Source organism: Vulpes lagopus, chromosome 17 (genome assembly GCF_018345385.1).
Source record: "Vulpes lagopus strain Blue_001 chromosome 17, ASM1834538v1, whole genome shotgun sequence".
Taxonomy (NCBI): Eukaryota; Metazoa; Chordata; class Mammalia; order Carnivora; family Canidae; genus Vulpes; species Vulpes lagopus.
This window is the reverse complement of record NC_054840.1, coordinates 23964799-23984872: the sequence shown is the minus strand read 5'-3', so window position 1 is coordinate 23984872 and position 20074 is coordinate 23964799. Positions and strand designations below refer to the sequence as shown.

Genomic DNA, 20074 nt, shown 5'->3' with positions numbered 1-20074 from the left:
TGGCACTAAACCACTGAGCCACCCGGGCTGCCCCTGAAAAGGGACTTTTGCATTGTATGCTGTATTTGCAGATACAGATTCAGAAAGTTAAGGAACTTTCAAACCAAGGGGTCAGTGGTTGACCAAGTCACGTACAATTGTTATACAAAGAAAACTGCTCTAAGGACTAAAACTCAAAGTGAATATTTAGTATTCACTGTTTGTGCCACACATGGGCTATAAAGTGATTGAACAGAGTAGACACTTTTTTGTCTACATTTGTTTATTGTAAAAGGACCTTTTTTTTTTTTTTTTTTGGATTAATGATTTTTTTTGCTGGGTAGAGGCCAGAGCAGAGGTGGTACTTGGGAAACTTTTTTTTTTTTTTCAAATTTTACTTGCTGCCCCATTAGGATAAATCCTTGTAAGTATGTGGGTGGATGTGTGTGTTTGTGGCAGGGAGATGTCCTTTCATAATGTCACCACTGCGAATTGCTGCATGGTGAGTGATAGTCAATGAGGAGGATGTGTTCTAGTACTCAGATGAATCAAGCAAAGAACCACCAGTGCAGGCTTAAATATGTCTTGCTTATTATGCGTTAGCAGAAGATTCACATGCAACACCTTGAACAGAGGATGAATTGAAGCCTTGTAAAGTTTTTAGTAATGAGGTTCTTTTTTTTTTTTTTAAGATTTTATTTATTTATTCATGAGAGACACAGAGAGAGAGAGAAAGACAGAGACACAGGTAAAGGAAGAAGCAGGCTCCCATCCATGGAACCCAACATGGGACTTGATCCCGGGTCTCCAGGATCACGCCCTGGGCCAAAGGCGGTGCTAAACCGCTGAGTCACCTCGGCTGCCCCAGTAATGAGGTTCTTTTATGCAATCATGTACCTGCCTTCTTTCTTTATCTAAAAGATTACTTAAAATTAAATGGATAAAATTAATGTGTTTTCTGTTTGCCTGCTATAAGGCACAAAGATGCAATGGAAAAAGAATCAGACTAAGGTAGTAAGTATCTATGTAGCAGTGTCAGGTCATCCTTGGCAAGATATTCTCTTGGCTTCTTAAACTTTGTCTTCAGCTTTCATTTCAAAATATGAGACTTTGTTGTTGTTTGTTTGTTTAGTGATCTCAAATATCCTTTCTAGCTTCAACATTTTAATATTCTTGGAATCTCATTATTACCAGCATCAAATAGACAAGTGACAACTTCTAAGACAACCTGGTTAAAATCTACCTTTACTCTAGTTCTTCCATAGTACTTTCTAGAAGTTTAGCCCCCAGGGGATACTGCTACAGCTGAGGAGGAGGAGAAAATATCATAAGTGTTTCAGATGGAGATAACTGAGTGAGACACAGAAAGGTTAAATCACTGAGATATGCCCAAGGACTCCCTCATAAACAGGAAGTAGAGTCCTGATGAGATCTGACCTTGCCATCTTTAGGCATGCCCACATAAATGTCACTTGTTTTGGCCATTATTCTTTGTAGTCAAGAAAGAGCTTCCATTAGACTGGTGATTTGGTGGTCTGGGCTAATAGGGAATATGGCAACAGATAATCTAATAACCTTAGTTTGGTTGTGTGTTACAGTCTTTTCCTTGATCTGACTTTTGTTATTGCTCTTAAGAAGCAAAATTGATCATCTTGACTTCTTCTCTCCATCTCTCACTACCTCTTATCATTCTTTAAATCAGGCTGAAGCGTGATGAAGGGTGAAAGACTATGCCAAAATAGAAAATGAGAACCACTAAATCCATAAATGGTACAGCCAGTCTTTGAAAAAAATAAGTCTGTTATTTTTTATGAGAGTTGCTAGCTTTTGAAAATTATTCTTCCCAGAATTCTCCAAATAACAAATTGGTTGATAGATTGGTGTTTCGAGTTTGCAGATTTTGTCAAGAAAAAGATAAATTGTAAAAATTACAAAACAGAGGAACATCCTTTCCATTTTAGGGTTTGTTTCATCAGTCTAGAATTTTTCTTGTATCCTTTTTTCATTTGTATAATAGTGAAGCAGAGAGAGGTCTAATACCTGGTCCAAACAGCTATAATAATTTCAAATAGTGGGTTCCATTTAGTAAACATACTTCTCTGTGTAGCAGTGTGGTAAAACCATCTTGCATAAAGCAATCATGTATTACAGGGCAACTCTAAGAGAAGGTGTAGTAACTGTGTGATTTTAGTGGTTTAAAAATTAGGGAAAAACAATGTAGAACTTCCCACTGACAGATGGTAATTGTCTTCAATCAGCTAACTTGTATTGAATTCCTGCGCTGGGGTAATAGTTGAATTGAGCAGTACTAGGAGGACATTTTAGTGAAACTCTAGATTCCAAAAAGTCCGTAGAATGAATTGATTGAGGGTGAAGGGCTCAGGAAACAGTCAAAGACAAAGGACTGGAGAAGGGTAATAGAAAAAAAATGTGAGGTGGGTGGGGGTGGAGCAGAGTCCAGGGAGACTGTGGCTGGGCTGATGGTTCACCATAGGCAGGTGGCAGTGAGGACAGCAGCTTCTATCTTAAACCAAAGAGAATGGATTTGGGAGCCAGAATGAAAAAAAAGACTCCTTTAGAGTCCTAAAGAGAGCTGTCACAGTTGCTAATACTAAAGGGCCCAATTTGCAAAATAATCCACGGAGGCTTCTTATTACCCCCGAGGCACTATGCCTGCATTTGTGGGAGCTGTCCTGCCTGCCTCTAATGGGACACATTAGGAGATCCGCAGGCGCAGATAGAACCATGGATAATTGAGTGAGATCAAGCCCACCAAAATACAAAGCCGTGACTGCCTTTTCCAAGGGAGGATAATCTTTTGATTAAAGTAAGATTAAGCATTATACTAATTACTCACCAATTATTTCCTCTCACACAACAAATTCAAATACATATGAACACGAAGAAGAAACAGATGCAACATACCTTTGGATATATTCAGTCACTATTTTCTAGACTGAAAGTACAGACTCATTTAAAGTCTTTGCTAAGCATAGAAACTCCTGAGAAATACCCACCTGATAGTGCAGCTGCTAGGGCTGAAGAGCCAATTTGAAAAGACATTTTACTCCCTTGCCAGGTTCTCACACCCCCTCCTCATCTTCCTCCTCCTGTTTCTGGCCATTTTTGAGCAGAACCCCTTCCATCTGTCTGTCTAATCCAAAATAACTGAACATTTGCTTTATGCTGCTTATGTTAATGATTGAAGCCAGGCTCCAATCTAACCTTTAAGTATCCTCAGAAACCTGGAGACCAGAGTAGATTTCTTCGAGCAAGAGAAACAATCACATAATCCTTTCTATTTTCTCCAATCTTTTCTCCAATGATCTTTTCTCCAGTCGAGGCTTCTGGAACAGTACTCACTCCCCATCAGCGGCTCTCCTTTGATCAAAGGTTATCAACGGGGATAAGGACTTCCTTTAACTGAATCTTACACCTTTGATACTGGCTTTTGCTAGAGTCAAATTGCTTTTGCCACAGATGGTCTTATTAATGGCCTTTGTCTTTTTCCTGCTATTTAAAAAGCTGTGGAATGGTTTTAAAAACCAAAAAGGAGCTAGTCACTCAGATTCCAAAAACCTTGGACCAAGTCTGGAAAGAGAAAAGGAATGACAAGAGATCCTCACTATTCATGCAGAGCAAAAGGGTCCCTAGGGTAAGGAAAAGGAAGTCGCTCCAAGGGAAAAGGAAGTCACTCCAAGGGAGTACTTCTGCAGAAAACTGACTGGATTTCATTGTATCTTCACCAAGTTTAAGAGCATTGTGAGATGGTAATTGTGATTTACCTGAGTTGCATATGGCTTGTGCCCAGAGGTGTCTACAGTGGAGAACAGTTGTGTGTGAGGATTGACCTAAAGGCTCAGAATGAGGAAACTGTAGTCTCAGGACTTCTTATCTTCTGAGAGAAATCTCTTCTGGCTCTTTCCTGGGTGGTTGCAGCTAAGGATTTGCCAGATCCGGAAACTAAGCTTAAAGGCCTGGTTGGGGGACCTATCCTTTCACTGCTATGTATTGCTATATATTATCATAGGAAACTGAAAAAGAAAAAAAAATTCTTTGATACTTTTTACCAAGCGGATTCTCCAGATTCTCTTATTTTTATATGTAGTTGATAAAATATAGTTTATGAAAAACTACTCAATAAGACTTTTTTTCAGATACTTTATTGTTAGGTTGTTGTATAAAGTGTGCCTAAATAACGAGAGAAAAAAAAGATTTTTTCCCTCTATTTCTGTTTCTCAATTGACCCAACCACATTGGCCTCCCCCCACCAGCCATGACTGAGTCTAACCACCCTGGCTAGCTAGCTTGCCTTCACAAAACATGGCCCTATTCAGGGAGGATTTCTTTTGATGAGCTGTGCATTGATTATTTCCCCTCTCATTCCCCGCTCCCCATAAAATAAGATGTATTACTAGTTTGAAAACTGCAAGCTTAAATCCTGCAGGAGACCTACTCATGAAGCAGCTTACATAGTGGTTCTCGAAGTGTGGTCCTATAACCAGGAGCTTCAGCATCACCTGGGAACTTGTTAAATATGCAGATTCTCAGGCCACTCCCCAGATATTCTGAATCAGAAATGCTGGGGGAGGGGGTTGCCCAGGCAGCTGTGTCTTAACAAGCTAGCTGGGTGATGCTGATGCATACTCAAACATGAGAATCCTTGGTTTATAGTAGAACTTATCAGACTTCTCATGTGCGTAGGAATCACTTAGGATTTTGTTAAAGACCAGATTCTGATTCACTTAGTCTGGGGTGATTTTATCAGTATTTCTAATTAGTGCCCAGGTGATGCTAATGCCACTAGTTCTAAGACCACACTTTGTAAGTAGTGAAGAATCTCTACATGAGTCAGTCATTCCAAGAACTTCATTAAGCAGGCTTTGCCAAAATTATAACTCTTCCAGTAGTTCTTAAAAAATACTCCTAAAAGAGAAAGACATTTTAGGCATAAAGATTTAATCACAGAATTATTTTAATAGGAAAATAGCTTAACTGTTCAATAATAGGAAATATACAGTTAATAGGAATAATAATAGGAAAATACAGTTGATACTATTTGCAGATTGTGTATTTGTTAATTCACCTATTCACTAAAATTTATTTTTAACCTCCAAATCAATGCTTGTGGTGCTTTTACAGCCATTCACAGACAGACATATGCAGAACAGAGAAAAATTTGAGTTGCCTGAAGTACATGCTCCCAACTGAGATGGTGCAAGGTGGATACTCTCTTCCTTCACGTTTCAGTGTCCATACTGTAAACAAGTGCCTTCTCAAAGTCCATTTGATGCGGTGTCTGGGTGGCTCAGTTGGTTAAATGCCGACTCTAGTTTTTGGCTTAGGTCACAAGATGATCTTGGCTCAGGTCATGATCTCTGGGTCATGAGATTGAGTCCTTCTCCTCCATGCTCAGTAGGAGTCTGCTTTTCCCCTTCTCTCTCTACCTCTCCACGAGCTCTCTCTCTCTCTCTCTCTCTCAAATATATATATATATATTTTTTTTTAACCTGATTGGGGCTGTTTTTTGCATTTTTGTGCTTTTTCTTGGTGATTTTACCATTTAAAATAGCACCAAGCATAGTGCTACAGTGTTGCCTAGTATTCGTAGGTGTAAGAAGGCTGTGATGTGTCTTACAAAGAAAATATGTTTCATATAGGCATTAGTTATTGTGCTGTTGGCCATGAGTTTAGCATGAATGAATCAATAATGTATGTCAGGGGCACCAGGTGGGTCAGGAGTTGAGCGTCAGCTTTCAGCTCAGGGATCCTAGGATCAAGTCCTGCAGGGAGACTGCTTCTCCTTCTGCCTATGTCTTTGCCTCACTTTGTGTCTCTCATGAATAAATAAATAAAATGTTAAAAAAAAAAACCAAACCCACCAATGTATATCAAGTAAGGTGTCTTTAAATAGAAACACACATAAAACAAGTTCATGTATTGATCAGTTGATGAAAATGTAGTGACTAGAAACCTACCCCTATATTTCTCAGTGTTTGAAGTGATTTTATGGAACAAGACAAATAACCAGAATTAGCTTTAGTTAATAGCCAATTGATAGAATATATGCTGACATTTAAAAATGATGGTGATGTAATCCATGCAATCAGATGAAAAATGTATGATGTTTTGGTAAGGGAAAAGAAACAGGCATCAAAGTTTCAAGAGTAGAACAGAGTTATGTTTAAGATTTTTTCAAATAAAAAAATAGAAGGAAGTATGCCAAAATTTTTTGAGTTAGGGTGATAGAGTTATTTTTTTCTCTCTCAGATTTTTGTAGTACCTTTAATTTGCTCTTATAATGTCACACTGTAAAATGTGTGTCATGGGGTGCCTGGGTAGCTCACTCAGTTAAGTGTCTGCCTTCGGCTCAGGTCATAATCTCAGGGGCGTAGGATCAAGCCCTGCATCGGGCTCCCTGCTCAGCAGGGAGTCTGCTTCTCCCACCCTCTGCCTCTCCTCCTGCTTGTGCGCACTTTCTCTCTCTGCCAAATAAATAATAAAATATTTAAAATAAACAAACAAACAAATAAATAAATAAATAAATAAAATGTGTGTCTTACTAGTTCTTTCAGAGTTATGAGATACCAAGAGGGACTACCTTTTCACCTGCTTGAGAGGCAGAGGCAAAATATTCTGTCAAAGGAATTAACCTTCTTAGGAAAGACCTTACATTAATGTAAGAGAGTATTCTGTGTTAAATCAAAATTGTCCCAAGTCACATGTGACTGTCAAAGAGAAATCCAGAATTGCAAAACCTTGGCTAAGGTAAACTGGGTACTTGGTAGGTACCACTGAAACCAAGCTTTGTCAATAATTTGTCTTGCCTAAACACAGTTTTTTAAACTTCTCTGTTTTCTACTCTTTCTATATGATTAATAGCTTGGTTTCTGAAGTCAGAGAGTTGAGTCGTGGCAGTCTCATCTATTAGTTATCTATGCCTATTAAGTTACTGAACACCTCTAAGTTTCCCCTGATGTATATGATGAGGGTTATTATAACCTAGTGAGGTTTCAGTGAATGGCTGAGCATGTGTGCTGTGGCCATTTCACGTGATTCTGGCCTTCTCTTTCCTTCCTCATGCTATTTTTCTGCTCCTATTCCCTTTTCCCTGACATAGAGAAAGTAAAACAAAACCGTCTTTCATGTCTCCTAGGAATGGCCATTTCATAGAACTGTTCACAATTTAAAAAGCAGATAAGTTGAATATTTCACTCTGACTCCATAAAATAAAAGCCTAAAACTGAAGTACATGCATTCTATTTGAGTTTAACCTATGCTTTTTTTTGTGGGAGAGGGGTGGGGTTGGGTCACAGATCTTGAGAAGGATTTGTATAGGAAAATTCCTGTTATTATCCTGGGACACTGCAGAAAACATGGCTTTCAAAATATGTTTTTGAATGACAACTATGTGCTGGATGCTGTGCTATGTACTGGGATACAGTAGTGAACAAGCTAGTCATGGCACCTGCTCTCACAGAACTTACAGTCTAGTAGGGGAGATAGTCAAAGTCCTTATAATATAGAGATATGTGCTGTTAGAGGTGGGGGGTGAAGGGGTAAATGAATATAGGCTGCTAGAGAAGGGCATAAGTGGGGTATCTCACCCAGACTTGAGTGATCCAGGAAGGAAATGATAACAGATGTGAACCCTAAAGAACAAGCCAAAGGTGGGTTGAGAGGAGAGTGGTACAGAATGCATTGCATGCAAAGAGGATCACAAGTGTTCAGAGCAAATTCAGAGAACTGAAATGAGTCTGGTGAATTGCAGGGCTGTATCAAACATAAGGCTAGAGAAGCAAATCATGCCAAGAGGGTTGGACTTTATTCTAGGAGCAGGAGATTTTACAAAGTTAAGTAGTATGTTCAGAATTACATGCTAGAAAAAGCACTCTGGCTATAGAGAGAATGGAATAGGATGGAGAGACTAGAGACAAGGCTACAATTAGGGGATTGTTAAAATAATCTAGGCAACGGTGAAGATGAGCTGTGCTAGCAAGGGTTATTGCGATGGAAAGGAGTGTGTAAATTTAAAGAGATATTCAGAATGTTAAAGGATACTTTTTTTAAAGGGTAAAATAATGATTCATACACATATATAATGAATGTGTGTCAAATATTGTATTTAGCTCAATTAATGAGGGAGCTAATAAAGTGCTGTAAGAAGTCCAAGAACACATATATCTATAGGCAATAAGGAATGCAGGTGTGCCAAAATGAATGTGCAACTAGCAACAAAACCAGTCAGTATCCACAGAGCATTGATAACCCATTGCATTCCACCAGATAGGATTCCTTTACATTCCTCTGGACAACAATCAGTTGCATTACTAAATGTTTGCTATAATTTTCAGCTGCAAGTATCTCAGAACCAAGGAAAGGCTCCCAGAAACTGAGAGTGGAGCCCTAGGCAAGGATACCCAGTATTCTTTTTTGCCCATTTCAAAGTCTTTGACAATTTTCCCTGACAAGAAAATCTCTCCAGGACTTTGGCAATTGGTCGGATGTGGTGATGGTAAACGGAGAGGAAAAGAGAAAAGTCAACTGTTCCATTTCATTCATTCAAGGAAAGTTGAGGGAGAACAGCCAAGAAGTTGAAAATGGAACAGGAGGGGCAAGTGGGAAAGTTTCAGAGGAAAGAGAAAGTGGGAGATGGGGTCAGGGAAGAGGATGCATAGAGTACAGGGTTGAGACCATAAACCAGAAATGCCGACTTACATCTTTGGCAGTAACAAAGGAGAACAGAAGTGTGATGCAGGGTGGGATTACCTGGCTACAAGGTTTGAAGGAATTATTCCCAATACTTCTCTGATCTGTAGTGTCTATGTTACAACTTTTCCTTTATCTTATGTCCCTTTTGGCACTTTCCCCTATGTACCTGCTTGCCCGGAATAGAAGTCTTAAAGAATAGTGTTAAGAATGTAGAAAGTGATTTTGATTTAACTAAGTTGATTTAATGCAAATAAAACCTGAAGACAGAGAAAGTCTTATGTATCTTTCTATCCCTGGGATGTCTAATATAACATCCAGTAATGATATTTCATAAATATACAGAATGAAAGATTAACATACTGGATCATGGCCTGAAGAAATCAAGGGCCTACCCAAGATCAGATAGCTGCTTACTGTAAATAAGAATTCTAGGATTCAAACCCAATTCTTCTGACTCTAAAGCTCATGTCACTAGGATGAGTGAGTTAAATTACAACCTCATGGAATATTCAGCCTCCCAATTCTTAGGAAAGATGAAAAGGTGCCTCATTATTTTTTAATTTCTTATGTTTCTAGTAACCAAATATAACTGCAAATTTTAGATTTACCTTTTCTAGGAAGCGGTAATTTTCTAAAAGGACCCAGATTGAAGCCGAATAGACTTAACAAGCCATCCACTGAACTGTGTGATCTTGGACAAATTATTTGACCTCTCAGAGCCTCAATCTTCTGTCTGTAAAATGGTGGTAATATTGACCTCCGTGAAGATATAAAGATTTAATGAGATAAAATATATAAAAAGAAGAAGCATAATAGGTGCCATAACAGATGTTAGCATGTTTTTCTTCTAAAGGCTTAAAGCTTTTAGATGCTTACTTTATACCAAAATCTGCCTCTATTTTAACATGGGCTATATTTAGGACTTAAATCCTTTGCTTAATTCTTGCCAACCTAAACTTTGCTTTTTGAAATAAAATTTCTGTAGAAAGGTATTAGTTTCTTGATATGTTTATCAGCTACTTCAAATTCTTTGTTTTTAACAACCTTTACCATTACATGTTTCTAGAATCACATTGCTATAACTTAAATTGGATATGGTTAGTTATAGCATTTTGGTTCTCTTTATTTCTCAGATTCAACAGGCATTTCTAATTTAACATCTATTTCTCTCTCTCTCTTTTAAGATTTCCATTTATTTGAGAGAGAGAAAGCAGGGGGAGGGGCAGATGGAGAGGGAGAAGTAGACTCCCTGCTCAGTGGGGAGCTGGACACGACTCTGGCAGGGGCTTGATCCCAGGACCCGGAGAGCATGACCTGAGCCAAAGGCAGATGCTTAACCAACTGAGCCATCCAGGTGGTTTAACATCTATTTAACATCTATTTCTAATTCAGCTTTAAAAATACCATTACAATTCAGGATTATTTTTGTTGGTTTCCTTTTTAAAAATTTTTTCCTGAAATTCATGAGAGTATTGTATTCCTCTGCCATTTCCTAAAATACGCAAATATCCTGAACTCATTAACAGGTAGATATATTCTTTCAGACATTTTGTGACAAAAGTATTTCAGGAAGTTGAAAGTGATATTATAAGGATTTGATCCATTTCCCCATTGTTGGGAAAGGGAAAGTTATTAATTTTCCTCAGAGAAAGGTCAGTAATACCTGCTCTGTTCACCTCACATGGCTCATATGGGGCTCAAATGAAATTAAAATATATGGAATTACATTGGAAACTCAATTCCATATATAAATGTAAGATAATGCAGTGATTATTGCCATTTTTTGCCATTCTGTTGATGTACTTCCCTAAGAATATAAGCCAGTGGAGCACACCACAGGGAGTATCTGTATGCCCCCAAACAAATGAGAGCCCATTGTGATCCTTTTCTATCCTTCCTTAGTTTTCCTGACTGGCAATCAAAAGGCTTTATGTGATGAAATCCTATATGCTCACTTTGGAGTGACTGCAGACATTTAGAACTTTTCATTGCCGGGTGTTTTGTTTGCAGAGTTATTTACACCACCTAGCAACCTGGCCCAAGACAAACAGTCCCTATTAGCTGCACAGTGACTTGCTATACCTGTCATTACTCTGTTAATGTAACAGCAAACATTTACTGTACCTAGAAGATGGTGTTCCCTTCCCCACTTTCATTATTAAATTAATCTTATTCTGTAATTGTTCTATAATCTCCAAAAGTAACCTGTAAACTGAGAGAATCTTACAATTGAAAGACATAGGAGAGGTCATTTGGTTCAATCTTCCTTACTAAAGCAGGAGTCTTGTAATTTCTCTAACAGATTGAGCATTTCCAGTGATGGGGAGAGCGAATCAGTTCTGATATATCCTTTCCATTATTGATTATTTTGATTCTTTATATTTACAGAATGGTTTGTTTTGTTTTTGTTTTGTGTTTTTGCTAAGAGGGACTTTAGAGACCATTCTAGTTCAATTTCTTCCATTTGCATATGAGGAAATGAAGGCCCAGAGAGGTTAGATGACTTGCCCAAAGCTAAACAACTAATTTATGACTCAGTTGGGACTCCTGATTCCTGGTAGCTTCTTTCCAAATCATTAAACTGCAAAATTACTTAAGTCATAAATGTTGAGTAATATTAAATGTTATTATACAGTATATAAATGCTTGAGTATGCAGCATATTTAGCATGGCCAATATTTATGTTGTAATATAGATAATCTTATTTTGATTTTGATGGAGAAAATCTAAATCTTTCCTTATAATTATGTAAAAACATCTCCTTAAAGCTTCATGAGAAACTCCTTGTTTTGAACAGGACTTTTTTTTTTCTTCTTTGCTTTCCTTTTTACAATGGGGGAGAAGTCATCAATCTGATTCTTCTATCTAAGAAGTCATATGGCCAAAAAAGACACAAACCACATTTTTCTTCCTCACATGAAGTTTGGGGAGTGGACTAGAGCCAGGCGTTTTTTTCTGTTCCTGTCAGGCTTTGGTCCCAGGCCTGTCAGTGACAATGAGGATGAGACCGGAGTAGAGCCTGCCCATATGCCAAGGGGACTTTGAAAGGTTGCCTGGCCTATCCCTGCCTTCTGGAAGGACTGCATTTAAAGGGAAGCTGCAGCCTTTTTGTCCTGTAAAATTACTTTCTAGAAGCTCTAAGGTCACCCCTTGTCCTGTGTGTGGGATGGGTAATAAAGAGGAAAATAGAACAGTGATTGGCTATGATGGGAGAAGCCCATAGAGGGGTTTGAGGTGTGTGGACAGATTTTGGAGAAGGAGCATTGGAAATGATGTGCTATAGTAAAGAGCTGACAAGCAGTGCTCTCTGTTCTAAGAAATAACCAAGACCTCAGAGGGAAGGCCTGGCAGCAGCTTTGGGCCTGTCATCCAATGGGCTAACCTGAATTCCTTGTCTGTTGTAGATTCAAAAATATTAAGGCTTGTCAGATGCAATCAGCAAGAAAGATGTCTTCTCCACAAATTTCAAATGGTTGGTCTCATATCCTTGTGAAGACAGATGAGCAGATTCTTATTCCCCAAAGTAGAAAGATGAATCTGTTATTTATTATTCCACTGTACTTGGTACCTCTGTTATAAGCACTTACCATGGCCTGCTTTCATTTGTGTTTGTGGCTATCTCTTCTGCTGGACCTGAATTCTGAAGAGCAAGGACCCATTGGTTTTAATTATGAAATATCTAAGGCATACCAAAAGATAAAGAGGATGGCCTCTTTACATCTTTATATTCCTGTATAGCTTCTAAGAAGCACCGTAAGCACCTAGTATGCTGCAGGCACTCAGGAAATGTTTGTTGAATTGCAGTACTAACTTCTCTCTTGTCCTTAGGCAGTCATGGTTCCTATCCCTTGCAGATATATGCAGAATCAGAATCATTTTCCCTGGGACCTAAACTCTCAGGGTCAATGCAAATATACTCTGATATCAGGCTGCTCTGAAAGGCCTTTGGAACAGTGGTGCCCACATTATACAGTCTTAATTGTTGTTGGTCATTAGCCTTCGGAAGTAGTGTTCTATTCGAAGTGCTCTATTCAAAATTTAGGTAAAGGAATGAAACAATAAAGGTGTAAATAACTAATGGGAATATGGACTTGGCCTTAAATGATAAAAGTAGTTTATTATCTGTGTTCACTGTTGTACCCATTTGCTGTCACAGGTTTTTTGAGGAGATCCAGAAAGTGGCTCATGGAAGACAGAGGGATTTGAAGAAAGGAACACTCTTGGATTTAGGAAAGGGTAGGAGGAGATTGTGTGTCTGCCTGGTGTGGGAGATGGTGAAGAGTTTTTGGTAGATTCAGGAGGATCATGAAAGAGATAAGGGAAAGAGATAATATAACCCTTGAGAAACAATACTCATCACCAAGCTAAGCATAAAGGGAGTCCATAAAATGTATGACTCTCCTGACGTGAGTATAATAATTACGTGAAACTTTTCTCTCAGCTTTGTCTCCCCAACAGTATTTGCAGCCCTTTATCCCATTTTCAGTTTAGCTACTTCCTTATTCTATTTCCGGCTGCCTTGCTTGATAGAATAAGTGAAAGTGGAAACCCTAACTTGTTACCTTCTCACTGAAGTTCTGACCCTGTCACCTATTCTGGATCTTTTACCTTGGTTTGTGTAGCACCTCGTCCTCCTCACTAGAAGACTCTCTCCGACCATCATACCTAGCTGGTCACTATGTCCTGTCAATCCTGTCTTCTAAATAACTCCCAGATTCTTCCCAGTGTCTCCTAGTTTTTCCCATACTTGAGCATTCATCCAATCCATCTTCTCCCTTTAAACAGAATCATCTTTCAGATCTAATCACACCACTTCCCTTCACTTTTCCACGCTTCTTTGTCCGTAGGAGAAGGAAAAAAAGAAAAAAGAAAAACAATAATCTACCTTTCCAGCCTTATCTTCTCTCCTCTCAACACCTCCGACCAGTACCTGCTGACATTTCCCCTTCTTGCCAGATAACCACATGGTTTGTTTCACACCTCTGTTGCATTCATGCATGCCTATTCCTCTGACTGATATTTTTTTAATTTTTATTTATTTATGATAGTCACAGAGAGAGAGAGGCAGAGACACAGGCAGAGGAAGAAGCAGGCTCCATGCACCGGGAGCCCGACGTGGGATTCGATCCCAGGTCTCCAGGATCGTACCCTGGGCCAAAGGCAGGCGCCAAACCGCTGCGCCACCCAGGGATCCCTGACTGATATTTTTTTGACTGGTATTCTTTATACCCCTTCCCTATTCATCCTGGACAGTAATTTTCTCTTCTTTATACTTCAAAATTTGCACCTGTTTTTCTTAGAGAGCTTCTTATCTACAGAGTAATTATTTATTTGCTAATAGATTGTAAGATCCTCCAGAGCAGGGGTCCACCACCTTGTTCATCTTTGTATCCCCATTATTGCTTGACAGAGCCAGCACCCTAGGTGATTAACAAAGAATTTGTTGAATCCCTGAATGAGCTGAATAGAAGATATCTGATAAGCAACTGCCTTCCTCATAGAAACGAGAGTTTTTCCACGCCGTCTTGTGGTAAACCTGATGAGTGCTTTTCTCAGGTGGCTATGGTGAGAGCTGATGTGAGAAGGTCCCTAAAAGTCCTTGAATATCTTAGAAGATGTGATAGATCTAAGCTTTAGGTATTAAAACAACATAGGAAAAAACCCAGTTGTTTTAGCATTCCTTTTTAAAAATTTTTCTTAGAGAGTGAGAGAGCGAGCTAGGGGTAGGGGCAGGAAGAGGAAGAGAGAATCTTAAGCAGGCCCCATGCCCAGCATGGAGCCTGACATGGGGCTTGATCTCATGCTCCTGAGATCATAACCTGAGCCCAAATAAAGAGTGGGACATTTAACCGATTGAGCCACCCAGGCACCCCACTTGGATTCTCTTTCTAAGAATGATCTTAGATGCCCTTTTAGGCTTAATGTAAGACCTTAAAGTATCCTTTTTTTTCTAGGCACTGTTTTCCTACTTATTAGGATCATTCCTATCTTCTGTCTTTTTTTACTTGCTTGTACCATTTTTGAAATTATCATATTTGAAGGAAATAGTTCAGCTAAACCCTTAGAGGGAGAAGCGGACAGAAGAGAGTCATCAGCCACTAGGGTACCTTGTTTGGGGATGTGCAACTTTATACAAGCATATGCATGCAAAACTGTGAAGCTTCTTGCTAGGTTAACTTCTCAGTAGCTTTCTTTTGCCTTTTTAAAATCTTATTATTTTAAAAATGATCTGTACACTCAATATGGGGCTGGAACTCATGACCCCTAGATCAGGGGTCAGAATTGCACCTTCTATTGACCGAGCCAACCAGGTGCCCCTCTCAGTAGTTTTTATTCTATGGTAAATAACATCACCTTTTTCTTTCTTTCTCTTTTTTCTAAGATTTTATTTGAGAGAGAGAGCAAAAGCATGAGTGGGGGGTCCAAGCAGACTTCCCACTAGTAGGGAGCCCTATGCAAGGCTCTATTCCAGGCCTGTGGGATCATAACCTGAGCTAAAGGCAGACCCTTAACTGATGGAGCCACCTAGGCACCCCTAACATCACCTTTTTCTTTTCAAGACATATTTGTAAGCTCATTAAAGATAGATGAAGCAGCTCAGAACCTATTTTTTGTCTCTCCCACTTAAGGACTTTTTTTGCCCAGAGCTTCTCAAATCCTCAATTTCCCTTTAATTGTCAGTATTTAAAGTATGAGAATTCTCCCTATAATCTCTTGAATTCAGAAATTTGGTATAGGGGTTTGGTGAAGGGGGTTGGTGTCTGAGAGTTGGCTTTTGAAAATCCACCAGCTCTGTATCCTTCTGCTGTAGCAGAGTCCCTTGTCTGGACCTGGAGCTGCCCTTTTCTTCAGTGTCTTCTATGGATGGCTGCACTGATAGATGGATTCTCCTAGGGGAGCTTCATGGATCAGCCCTCCGTCCATTACCATGTAGCAGGATTATAATTTATAGCCCCAGATGGTGACTCACACCACCCCCCTCCTCATTTACTTCAGTAAAGCAGCAGAGGTATTAACTATTGAATTGCTTCATTCTTCTTTTTTAAAAAATAATTGATGGTATTTACGAAGGGCTTTGTATAAAAATACTTCTAAAAACATTGACAAAAATAAAATTTCATCAGAGTGTGAAGCATGTTATGTGTTACACTAAAAAATAACCACATGGTCAGGCTTATTTTTCTTGGCCTGATTTTGTGTGGAACTGAGGCACTAATTCTGGTTTGAATTTTCATAGGGAAGGTATCAGCTCTTTCTTCTTGGTTGATTGTTAAAGATTATGGGTCTATCCCGTACCAGAAAACCAAGAATATTTGCTTTCCAGGTTCTTGCCAGAGAATAGAAAACAGTTACTCGGTTTTTTTGAAAGCTGGAGTGTGATAAATATGGTTTATTATTAAATAATATATTAAGCAGTGTAATAATAATAATAATAATAATAATAATAAATAATGGGAAGATTTCCTGAAGAAGGTGTAGTCTATGCTCTTCTGGATTAAATCAGACTTTTAAAACACTGTTTGCTTGGAATCCCTTATTGTAAGCATTGCTCTTCTGGAATACCTGAGAATCTCACCTCACAGGGAGAGGGGCCCTGAAAACTGTCCTAGAAAAGGTGTTACCATATTTGTTGAGGCTGTTTTATCTTTGTCATTTTGGACTGATCTGTGGAAGAAAGCCCGCACATGCCTTTGTACAAATAAACACAGCTTCTCCTGGACGACTGGTGTGTTTTTATCTTACTTTGAATTGTGTCTTTCTCTTTCATTTGATCCACAGAAAACTCCGGTCTAGATCTGTACCTTTTTTTTTTTTAACAGTTGTTAGCATGCAAATTATTTTTGTTCTCTGGTTTTACTTTGGGTTTTTTGTTTTGTTTTGTTTTTTTACCTTTCAGTCTTCTTTTCCCTTTGTCTATTTACCTATTGTACTCTGTGCATTTTTGTCAACAGTCTCAGGTCTTTTTTAGGACAAAGTCCATGTATCTGTCTCCTAGTATATATAATTGCTTATTTTGACCAATTTACATGCTTATTCTATTCAGTCTCAAAACCAGAAATGTGTCACTTTTTAAATTTTAGTATTTAGCTGTATATGGTTTTGAACTCTTGAGACCTTTAACAGCTCCACAACATGAACCATGGATAGCATTTATTGGACAGGATGTAGAAGCCAGATGACGCCTGGAAGTCTTACTGTGTAATTTAATCCCGGGTGCTGTGTTGTTTGGCTTCACTGGACTCCGAGTGTGCATATATAATTATGTGCGCATGTGTAAAAAGCCCAGCTCTGATAGGAAAAGAGAGGGAGGAAGATCATTAGCAGAGATTAGATTTGTCTCTCCAGCTGGGCAGTGTGCCTCTGAATTCCAAGGGCTTTCCCCAGTGTAAATTATTAGACTGTACTCAGCTGTTGTTCAATTCCCCTCTGGCTGAACTGCTTCTGCTAATGCTGTTAAGCTGTGGCTCAGGAGGGACAATGTTCTCAGGTACTAGATATATCTCTGCATGTAAAAAGAAAAACCCTTTGCATGTTCACAGGACAGTAGTATATAGCCTTCTCAAATCGAAAACAGAAAGGCAAAATGAAACGAAAGACCGACTTGTGGGTCAAACTTCAGCTACATATACAGTACTTTGCAAGTTATTAATAGGCCAAGATAATTCCTCTCTAGCTAAAGCAAATAGGAGTAGTGTAACACAAAGAGTTTAAGTCAGATCAGTTGAGAGTATCTGACTTTAAATGTTCTGAAACTGGCAAAGTCTAAACAAATTAACCCCACTTAGCATTCTGAACTAAATGCAAGTCGAGGGCCATTGGAGTTCTGCAGTGATAATAATACACTAACATTATAAAAACTTGCACTCTTTTATTTTTTAATTTAGTTTTTAAGGGATTTTATTTATTTATTCATGAGAGACACGGGCAGAGGGAGAAGCAGGCTCCACATAGGGAGCTGGACATGGGACTCGATCCCGGGACTCCAGGTTCACAACCTGAGCTGAAGGCAGCGCTAAACCGCTGAGCCACCCAGGCTGCCCAAACTTGCACTCTTTTAATAGCACATGAAGCATAAGGCTCAGTGCAATACGAATACCAATTAGTTCAGTAGAATTCACAGCTACAGTAAATTATCTGTTTCACTTTTTTCTTTTGACAGTTAATGCTATGTGCCACAGACTAATACAACTCCAAAAAGACATGTCTTTTCTCCATGATTTTTTTAAAGATTTTTTTTATTTATTCATGAGAGACACACACACACACACAGAGAGAGAGAGAGAGGCAGAGGGAGAAGCAGGCTCCATGCAGGGAGCCCAATGTGGGACTCGATCCCGGGACTCTAGGACCATGCCCTGGGCCGAAGTCAGGCACCAAACCCCTGAGCCACCCAGGGATCCTCTTCTCCATGATTTTATTGCCTAGTATAGGCAGTTTATTGATAGAGGTGAACCAGTTTATCCATTGAAGGTCAGGGAGAATGAATGAAGTACATAGACAATATATAGGAGCTGTAATTACATGACTTTTTTTTTTTTTTTAAGTCATTAGCTGTTTGTTTTCTTCCTTACCAACCCTACTAACAAGTAACAAAATTGGCTGACCTAAGTCTTTTTTTTCTCTCTTCCTTCCTTCAGGGAACATGTTCATGAACAAGGAAGTCAGGTATCAGTGGGATCACCCACTGATTAATTTAAGATTAACCCCTGGATGTGTTGAGAGTGTATCTCCTATTTATGACTTTATGAAGAGGCAAAATTTTAAACATAAAAGATTAAAGAGAGAGGGCCTATTTTCTGTGTGCAGAGGAATGGCAATGTAAGAAGAGGGGAGAAAGCTCCCACTTCTCTAAGAAAGGCTCTCCTGTAGTTACTGCTGCCAGCAGAGGCTGAGAGGAAAGCACACTGGTGGAGATGGGGTCAATGCCAGGGGTATATCGGTAGCAAAAGTTAACACTTGAGTGTGAGGGCTGCTTTATATAGGCCAGCCTGTGGAAACTAAGTGGACTATCATTAAAATTTAGAGTTGGCAATCAGACCAGTTTAATGGGTGTGTAAGCCCAGGTGCCCACACATGGCTTAATGCTCTGCTGTCTCTGCCTTAGGATTCTTATAAATTCTTGAACAGGGGGCTGCTGGGTGGCTCAGTGGTTAAACGTCTGCGTTTGGTTCAGATCATGATCCTGGGGTCCTGGGATCGAGTCCTGCATCAGGGTCCCTACAGGAAGCCTGCTTCTCCCTCTGCCTATGTCTCTGTCCCTCTTTCTGTGTCTTTCATGAATAAGTAAATAAAATCTTTAAAAAAAAATTCTTGAACAGAGGCTCTAGAATTTGCATTTTGTAGTTGTCCTGCAAATTTTGTAGCCAGTCTTATTAATTCATAAAATTGTCATACGTCTTTAGGTGGTGTTCTTACCAGCAGTGCATCTCAGTATGTTGAGCCTTTCCTGTGGCATGTTCCTTTTTTTGCTCAAAGGCCAGTGTGTGCCTTCCTTTCTGGCTGCTGTTCCATTTCTAGAAGTGGCTCTGCAGAATGTGTTTGTGTCAAACACATTTGAGGTACCTCTGTCTCAAAGGATGGCCTACAGGACACTCTGCCTCAAATTTATGCCCCCCAAACAATTCTATTTTGTTAATAAGGTGTTTAGGCATTATTTAGTGTAGTAGCATGATTTCAGAAACTACATATTTTGCTCATTCCAATTACTATGGTCTTGAACAAAAGTTTTTTGATCATTGCATGAGTAATGAGTAATGGTTTTTATGAAGCCAAATTCTTCTGATCAGAGAAAAGAGACTTGTTAGCTCAGCATTCAAAACCTTCCATGACGCTCCACCACCCTATAGTTAAAGCCGTGCTGATCACTGCCCTCCATGCACCTTATGTTCCAAGCAGTCTTCCAGACTGCTTGCTATTCCTGGAAAATGCCTTTTATTTTGCCCTCCATTCTTTTATGAAATTCTCTTTGATGAGGATGTATGTGTTCTCCAAATAACACCCCTGCCTCACCCCATCCTCCACCCTTTCCCCACTGGTATGACTCTTCTAGGTCCCACTTTGTTGATGAAATTTCTCTTCCTCTATGGAATTTCACCGTGATATTCTCAGAATTAGTTATTGTACCCCCTGCCGTGCCATCTACTGTGATGGGCATTTTACAGCCCTGTAGATTCCAGCTGAATCTCAGCTCTTGAAGGCTTACCTAATTCTGCCCTGTTCTACAGTTACTTGTTTACTTGATCATCTGACACGCTAGGTTGAAGGCTCCTCGAGGGTAGGACAGTCTAATATATCTCTGTCCCATCATCCACGGCATCATAATTGTTGAGCACATGCTCAGTGCATGTTTACTTAGTGAGTTTCTTTGTCCATTCAGGTTGCT

At 39.3% G+C, this 20074-nt stretch overlaps 1 protein-coding gene across 9 annotated transcripts in view; it reads left to right on the top strand.

Annotated features, from left to right (window-relative positions):
• Positions 1 to 20074, top strand: part of MAP3K13 (mitogen-activated protein kinase kinase kinase 13) — a 169701-nt gene that overhangs the window by 79351 nt on the left and 70276 nt on the right. Inside the window, exon 1 of one of the 9 annotated variants that reach the window (XM_041731846.1) lies at positions 9974 to 12927. The exons of the other annotated variants lie outside the window; for them this stretch is intronic. The gene's annotated coding sequence lies outside the window, so the exon portion shown is untranslated. Of the gene's footprint in view, positions 1 to 9973; positions 12928 to 20074 lie in introns of those variants that run through there. 9 annotated transcript variants of the gene reach the window in all.